The sequence below is a fragment of the Myotis davidii genome, unplaced genomic scaffold (assembly GCF_000327345.1).
Source record: "Myotis davidii unplaced genomic scaffold, ASM32734v1 scaffold399, whole genome shotgun sequence".
NCBI classification, from domain to species: domain Eukaryota; kingdom Metazoa; phylum Chordata; class Mammalia; order Chiroptera; family Vespertilionidae; genus Myotis; species Myotis davidii.
Window position 1 is genome coordinate 1,743,211 of NW_006292094.1, and position 6,736 is coordinate 1,749,946.

A 6,736-nucleotide genomic window follows, 5' to 3' on the forward strand; every position below is an offset into this window, starting at 1 on the left:
CCATTAGCGGAGCTTAAAACTATGACATCTAAATGCCTGGCCTGGCATTCACAGCTCTCTTGACTTGGCCTCAAACACTCTTCTAGATCTGGCCCCGCCTGGCCAGCCCCCCAGGCCAAGCCCAGCCTCCACACCCGTTGACCCCGGGGCTCCAGGAGGCAGCAGAAATGTGTAGAGTGGGCCTGGGGGCGCGCACACGTGGCTGTGACCAGTAGATGCCAGGTCTGCACTGCCCGGGACAGTAGCCATATGTGCCTTCTGAGCCCCTGAAAAGTGGCTTGTCCAGACCAGGATGTATCATAACAGCAAAACACATACAGATTTCAAAGACTCCCTAAAAAACAAGAATATTAAGTATTCCTGGCATTCCGTATCGGTTACATTCTAAAATGATACTATTTTAGACATCCCGAGCTAACCTCAGCACACATTGAAATTCATCTCTCCTGTTTCTTTCCTGGTTGGAATGAGGCTACAGAACACCGTTAACTGCATGTGTGTGAGGCTCGTGTTCCGTTTCGCTGGGCAGTTCCGGCTGGGAAGGCGGCTCCTTGGTCTCGGCAGATGCGGCCGCGGCCACGCGGACCGGCAGTACCAGCTGATCTGGCCTCGCCCGGGAAGACAGAAATCTGGGCCTGTACGTGGAATCCCCTGATGTCAAAATGCTGGCAGTCACTGCGAAGCTGGCTCCGCCACCTGGGAGCCACCCAAACCCGCCACAGGTCATTCCAGGCTCAAGGGTCACCCACTGGTAACCTCAGGCCTCACTGTCCGTCTCTCTGTCTCTCTCCTGGCCCAGGCTTCCTTCCCTCCAGCTCTGTCACCAGCCACCAGCCCTGCCAAGTGGAAGGAAGCCTTCCCTGCTCATGCAAGCCCTGTCTCTGTCCGACACCCCCCCCATCCCAGCCGACTTTGACCTTCCTCTGTCCTCCCTGGTGGCACTGTGAGCAAGGGGGGGAGGGGGGGATGGCCCATGCAGAGCACCTCCGAGCACCTCCTATGGCCCCTCTACCCTCTTGGTGTGAGTTGCTGGGTTAATTCTCACAGCCTCTCAGTGGGGTGAGCAGCAGTCTCGCCCCCACCGTACACACCAGGACCCTGAGGCTCAGAGACAAGCCACTCGCCTGACATCACGCAGAGCTGCTGAGCGGGACAGCGGGGATTCGAACCCTGGTCTGTCTGGTGGCCACAGGCCCAAGTCCGATCATACACCCAGGGACCAACACGCAGGCAAGCAAGCACTGTCTGCTGAACTGAACGGAGGCACACTCATTTGTATGAGGCAGTGGTGCTGGACGGGTGCGATTCTGCTCCCCAGGGGACACGTGGCCACATCTGGAGACATTCCTGGCTGTCACAGGGAGAGGTGGAGGACGAGGGGGGGCTGGCACTGGCGGTACTTCTAGTGGGTAGAGGGAGGGATGCTGCTAACGTCCTACATTGCACAGGGTTAAGGTCAGGGTCAGGGTCAGCGTTAGGGTCAGGGCTAGGGTTACCTGCCCCAAACAGTGCCAAGGTGGGGAAGGCCTGGTATAAGGAACGAGCTACAACTACCCCCCCACCCCCACCCCCGTTAACAGTAACTGGCGGGACCTTCTCCGTGATACCAAGCGCATCAACAGTCCTGAAGGCCTTCCTTTCCTGCCCACTTCCTGGTGCAGGTCAGGTGCCCCTGTACCTCCTCCTCAGCTCCGCTCAGCCCTCCCTCATCCTCCCAAGTCTCACCTCCATTTAGTCAAGAGACTGAGGCTCAGGGGGGAGGCCACCTGCTTGGGGGTGAAACCCCGATCTGACTAAGCCCCAAACTTCTTCCCTTAACTCCCCTGCTGGGCCTGGGGGAGCCCCTCCAGGGCTGTTTTCTGGGGGCCCATCTCTCTCTGGCCCAGCTTCCCTGGGGATCCGCCCTCAGCCCAGGGAACCTCAGGAGCTGGCGCCCTGGGGAGCCTGTGGCTGGGACTCCGGGCAGCAGTTTAACTCCGGGGCAGCCAGAGAAAGTCTGGGCGGCAAGTGCCCGAGCAGCCTCTTGGCGCCCCAGCCCAGCCCCCGGCAGGCGACATCCCCAGGAAGCTCAGGCCACCTTGGTCTCGGGCCCGAGCCAGGAACCCACTCACAATAGCACGGACTTCTGTTTAAAAACAGCAGGCTGAGCGGAAATAAGGTTACTGGCTGGGGCCAGACCTCTTTCCGGAGGAGGAGGGGGCGCCCGGGACTGAAACCTATGAGGCAGGAGAGGCGGTGGAGGGAGGGCCTGGCCGGGAGGGAGGCCTCCCCACGCCGACTTCTGCTTTGTCTGAAGCGGGCAGGATGTGGCCCTTGGAGGATGTGGGTTAACTAACAGGGAGCGGGAGGGCACCTGAGGCCCCCTGGGGAGGGCAGCGCTGTCCACCAGTGCAGCCACCGTGGCTGGAACACAAACTCTGCACACCCCGCTCCGTCCCAGCACCACGGGCGTACGGGGAACAATGCCACCCGCGGCTGGCGTGCAGTTCCGTCTTCCAGAAACACAGGGTGGACGCCGAAAACCACGCTCAGCTGAACCGAGCGGCGAAGGACGCCCAGAAGGCACACGCGCCATCTGTCTGCGCTCTGAGCCGCACCCACCCACATCGGCGGGGGCTTCCCACCCACCCTCAGACGTCCTGCCTTCCTCCCCTGCCACCCCCCGACGCCCACCGCCACACGCACCCAACAGTACCCAGGAACCGTATCTGTTGTCATTTTTTTTTAAATTTCTTATCCACAACACTTGTACAACTGTTTTTTAAGGTTCTTATCTTTCTTTTTAAATGTGCTTCACCCTGGCCAGATAGGTAGCTCCATTGGTTAGAGCTACCTACACCAAGGCTTCAGGTTCGACCCCAGGTCAGGACACATACAAGGGTCAAGCAATGAATAAGTGGCACAACCAATCGATGTTTCCCTCTCTCTCTCTACCTCCCTCCCACCCCTTCCCTCCCCCCCCTCAAATCAATAAATTAGATTTTTTATTTTAAATTCTTAAAAACAAAAACATCAAACATGCTCCAATGAGGCTTCTGGGTATTGTGTCCTTAGCCCTATGTTCTAACAAGGCTCCTGGCGTTCACTGCGTGGCTCTGCACAGCTCAGGAGTCATGGGAGTGCAAGTGCATATTACAGCCTTAATATTATGTAAAGTGCTCAGCACAGCGCCTGGCACGTGATAAGCACTGAATCAACTGTAACTTGTTAATACTAAAAAGGAGAAAGAGAGCGAGAGAGTTTACTTACACATCGAATGAGCTAAGATCTAGGGGCACTGAGCCATCCCAAGAGCTACGTGTGAGCATTTAGAATACAGGAAGAGACGTCAGGAATGAAGGCTGGCATAAAACACCCTAGGTGGGTATGAGGACAACCCTGCATTAACATTTTTTTCACCATAAAAACCTATAAAGTCTGGAAGGAAATAAACCAACATGTCAATAGCAATTGAAGGGACTTAAGAGTGGCTGTTTGTTTCCGTTTACCCCCCAATTTTGCAAACTCATAAACCTTTTAAAATCTTAAAGACAATCTAAGACCCAAACCCAAGCAATTGTCAAGAAGCAGAAAATCACCTCAGCCTGCTAATCCAGCTTAGGGTGGGCCCACTCTGCCTGTGTTCAGCACGGGAGTGTGTATCTGTTTCATCCGCTGCTATGACAGCAAGCACCGAACACTTCCTCCCCTTTCATGTCTTCAGAATAAAGACTACTTTTAAGAGCAAGAATGTTTAAACCATGTAGCTTGTGACCTTCACTTTGTATCTAGTAATGCACTAGAAAGTGACTTTGTTTTGAAATTAACTTGCAACTGCATGAGGATTAGGTAAGAATGAGCTTGACTTTGCTCAGAAATCAATGCTGCTCTCCTCTTTGTTCTCCTGAGGCCGCCTGATGGCTTATCGGGGCGAAGAGGAGGAAATGGGGTGCGGACTGCCAATGCCTGGGCTGTGAGCCATCAGGCCTGTTGTCAGAGTCCTCTCCTGACGGCGTCCAACAAATTAGCAAAGGCCTCAAGAAAGCCGTCAGGACCTGCTGGTTCTAGGCCAGGGAGAGAAATGGTGCCGGCCGCCACCTGTCCAGCTCCGGGCCAACTGGTTCCCCAGGCACCATGACAAAATGCAAGTTCTGGTCTCCGCCCTAACACCTAGACCAGCGGTCGGCAAACTGTGGCCCCTTGAATGTGGCTCTTCCACAAAATACCATGTGCAGCGTGCACGTACAGTGCGACTGAAACTTCGTGGCCACACTCAAGGGGCCAAAGAGCCACATGTGGCTTGCGAGGCGCAGTTTGCCGACCTCTGACCTAGACTGAACCTCTCCCCAGCGCTGCCCTGGTGGCCACGCCAGGAAAGAATGAAGTGGGAAGGAGATGTGGCCCCAGGTCCGCCTTTAGTAAAGCAACACCTGCTTCCGCTTCAGCTCTCGGGGGCTCAGCAGCACTTTTCCAGGGTTGGGGGCCTGAGTGACAGGGACCTCTGACCCAGGATGGGTCTCCTTAGGGAGCAACTCAGGGAAGTGTTCAACTGAAGCCCAGAGCCACGGGCTCTAGTCCCTTCCTCTCCCTGGACCCTACTATCCCCACACATAACACAGGATTGGGTTAGTGCACAGGGTCACACACTCATATCTGGCAGGTAATACGATAAATCGATAAATCGTTCGGGTGTGTCAGCCCTCACACAGTCCGTGTGGTCTAGCGTTCCCTTGCCTTAATGATGAGCAAATCAGGGGTTTGGGGAGAGGGGGGACCCTGCAGCCAGTCCACAGCTTGGAGAACTAGACTCACTTTCAAAAGGGGTCCACGGGCTCTGAAGAGCCAGGAGGAGATAAAATAGCTCCTGAGTCAGAGGAGCCCTTTGATATGAAACTTCCAGGGTAGCAGGGAGTTTTTTCAGGGCCAAAGCAGGAGGAAATGACAACTGAAACTGACAAGGGGAAATCTTAGCAGCATAAAAGCAAAGTTCTGCATTTAGGTTTGAAAGAAAACGAACCAGGCTAAGAGGCCAGGATGCACTGGGGGAGAGGGACAAGACTGCAATGGAAAGCCAGCCCCTCCCGGAGAAAAAACATCCCTGAGAGCCAACAGCAAGCGCTAAGAAGGCCCAGGGAGCCTTTGGGAGAAAAGCGAAGGGTGTGGCGAGCTGACCCAGGATCCAGCTGCTCTCCTGGTGGTCAGAGTGCATTTGGAAGCTTGGGCTCTGGCCTGGGGAGACAGTACAACGGCAGGGGCCCCGGGGGAGCCACAGGCTCAGGACAGTTTCCCGGTGCCAAGAGGACGAAGATGCAGCTCTGAGAAGGGTAAAGAAAAGATGTGCTGCCAGGAGAGAAGGTGCCCACAGCCCTCAAATACAATACGGGCAGCGAAGGGCAGCGAAGCAGGGCAGCCCGAGAGGCTGCCACGAGTGTGAGTGACGGCTCAGAGGCCCGCCCCTGCAACCACAGAACCTTTGCTCCAGCGGGGGTTCCACCCTGTAACAGGAAGTGCCGGCTCACTGGGGAGGTGCGAGGGTAACAAAACAGGCACCCAGATGGGCCTCGGTGCCTCAAAATTGCCTCCAGAGCAGTGCTTGCCAAACTTTGATGTGCTTAGCTACCACCTGGGATTTTTTTTAATTGATTTTAGAGAGAGAAGATGGGAGAGAGAAACATCGATCTGTTGTCCACTTACTTACGCATTCATTGGTTGATTCTCGCATGTGCCTACCAGAGATTGAACCGGAAACCTGGGCATATCCGGAAGACACTCTAACCAACTACGGTACCCGGCCAGGCTCACCTGGGGTTCTTCCTAAAAGACGCTAAGTTAGTGGATGTAGGGTGAGATCTGCAGCTCCCATGGGCTCCCAGGTGATGCTCACGGGGCGCCCAGGCACCGCACTTTGGTAACCAGGGCATTTTGAAGGCAAAGAGAGCAGGTTCTGAGGGGGGCCTGGTGAGAAGGGGGGCGGTAAGAGAAGCCCCGCCTCCTAAAGGGCAGTCCTGGGGTCGGAGTGGACGAAGGAGGCGTCCTCGCGTCCTGGAGGATTCTCTCCCGTTTCCTGGGGAAAGGGAGGCCCCGCAGGGACAGGGTGGCTTCAAGCCCGAAGTGTTTGGGTCCCAATACAACTGGCCACTCGGAACCGGTTCACAGGAGCAGGAACCGGACCATGCCCTGCTGCAAACATGCCTAGGATTTATCAGCTCTCCCCAGCCGCCCTGCACAAACGATCCACGCTGTCTTCCTCCAGGGGAAAGGTGACTGAGGCTGCGAGACTCTCCGGCGGTGACTCACCCACAGAATCAAATATGACCCCGCAGGGCAGCCCCAGCTCGCTTCTCCAAACCCAACCTCTCCCTCTAGACCGCCCCCAGCCCCGTCCCGCGCGCCGTTTCCTCTCTCTCAGGTGTGTCCCCAATGCCACGGTCTCAACCCTTCCAGACGCAGCCGAGGCTCTGACCCCTCGCCGGGGCAGTCATTCCCACAGCGTGTGTGGGCGCTCCTTCCAGTCTCCTCGCATCACAGTACTGCGAGCCCGCCTCGGGGGGGCCCTCGGAAGCTAAGGTCCCATAAGCGCCCCTTTGTCTCCCCCTCCGGCGCCGAGCGCGGTGCCAGACGCACAGGAAGTGCTGACACTGAGCCGGGAGGGAGCAGGATCCGTGTCCAGAGGGGGCGCCCAGCGCGCGGGGACTCCGCGGGGCTCAGCGAGGGTCCCTCCAAAGAACAAGGGTCCCCGCGACAGGAGCCCCGAGCC

At 56.7% G+C, this 6,736-nt stretch overlaps 1 protein-coding gene across 1 annotated transcript in view; it reads right to left on the reverse strand.

Moving 5' to 3' along the window:
- Positions 1-6,736, reverse strand: part of STK10 (serine/threonine kinase 10) — a gene marked incomplete at its 5' end in the record, with an annotated part of 98,264 nt that overhangs the window by 91,282 nt on the left and 246 nt on the right. The window lies entirely within an intron of this gene.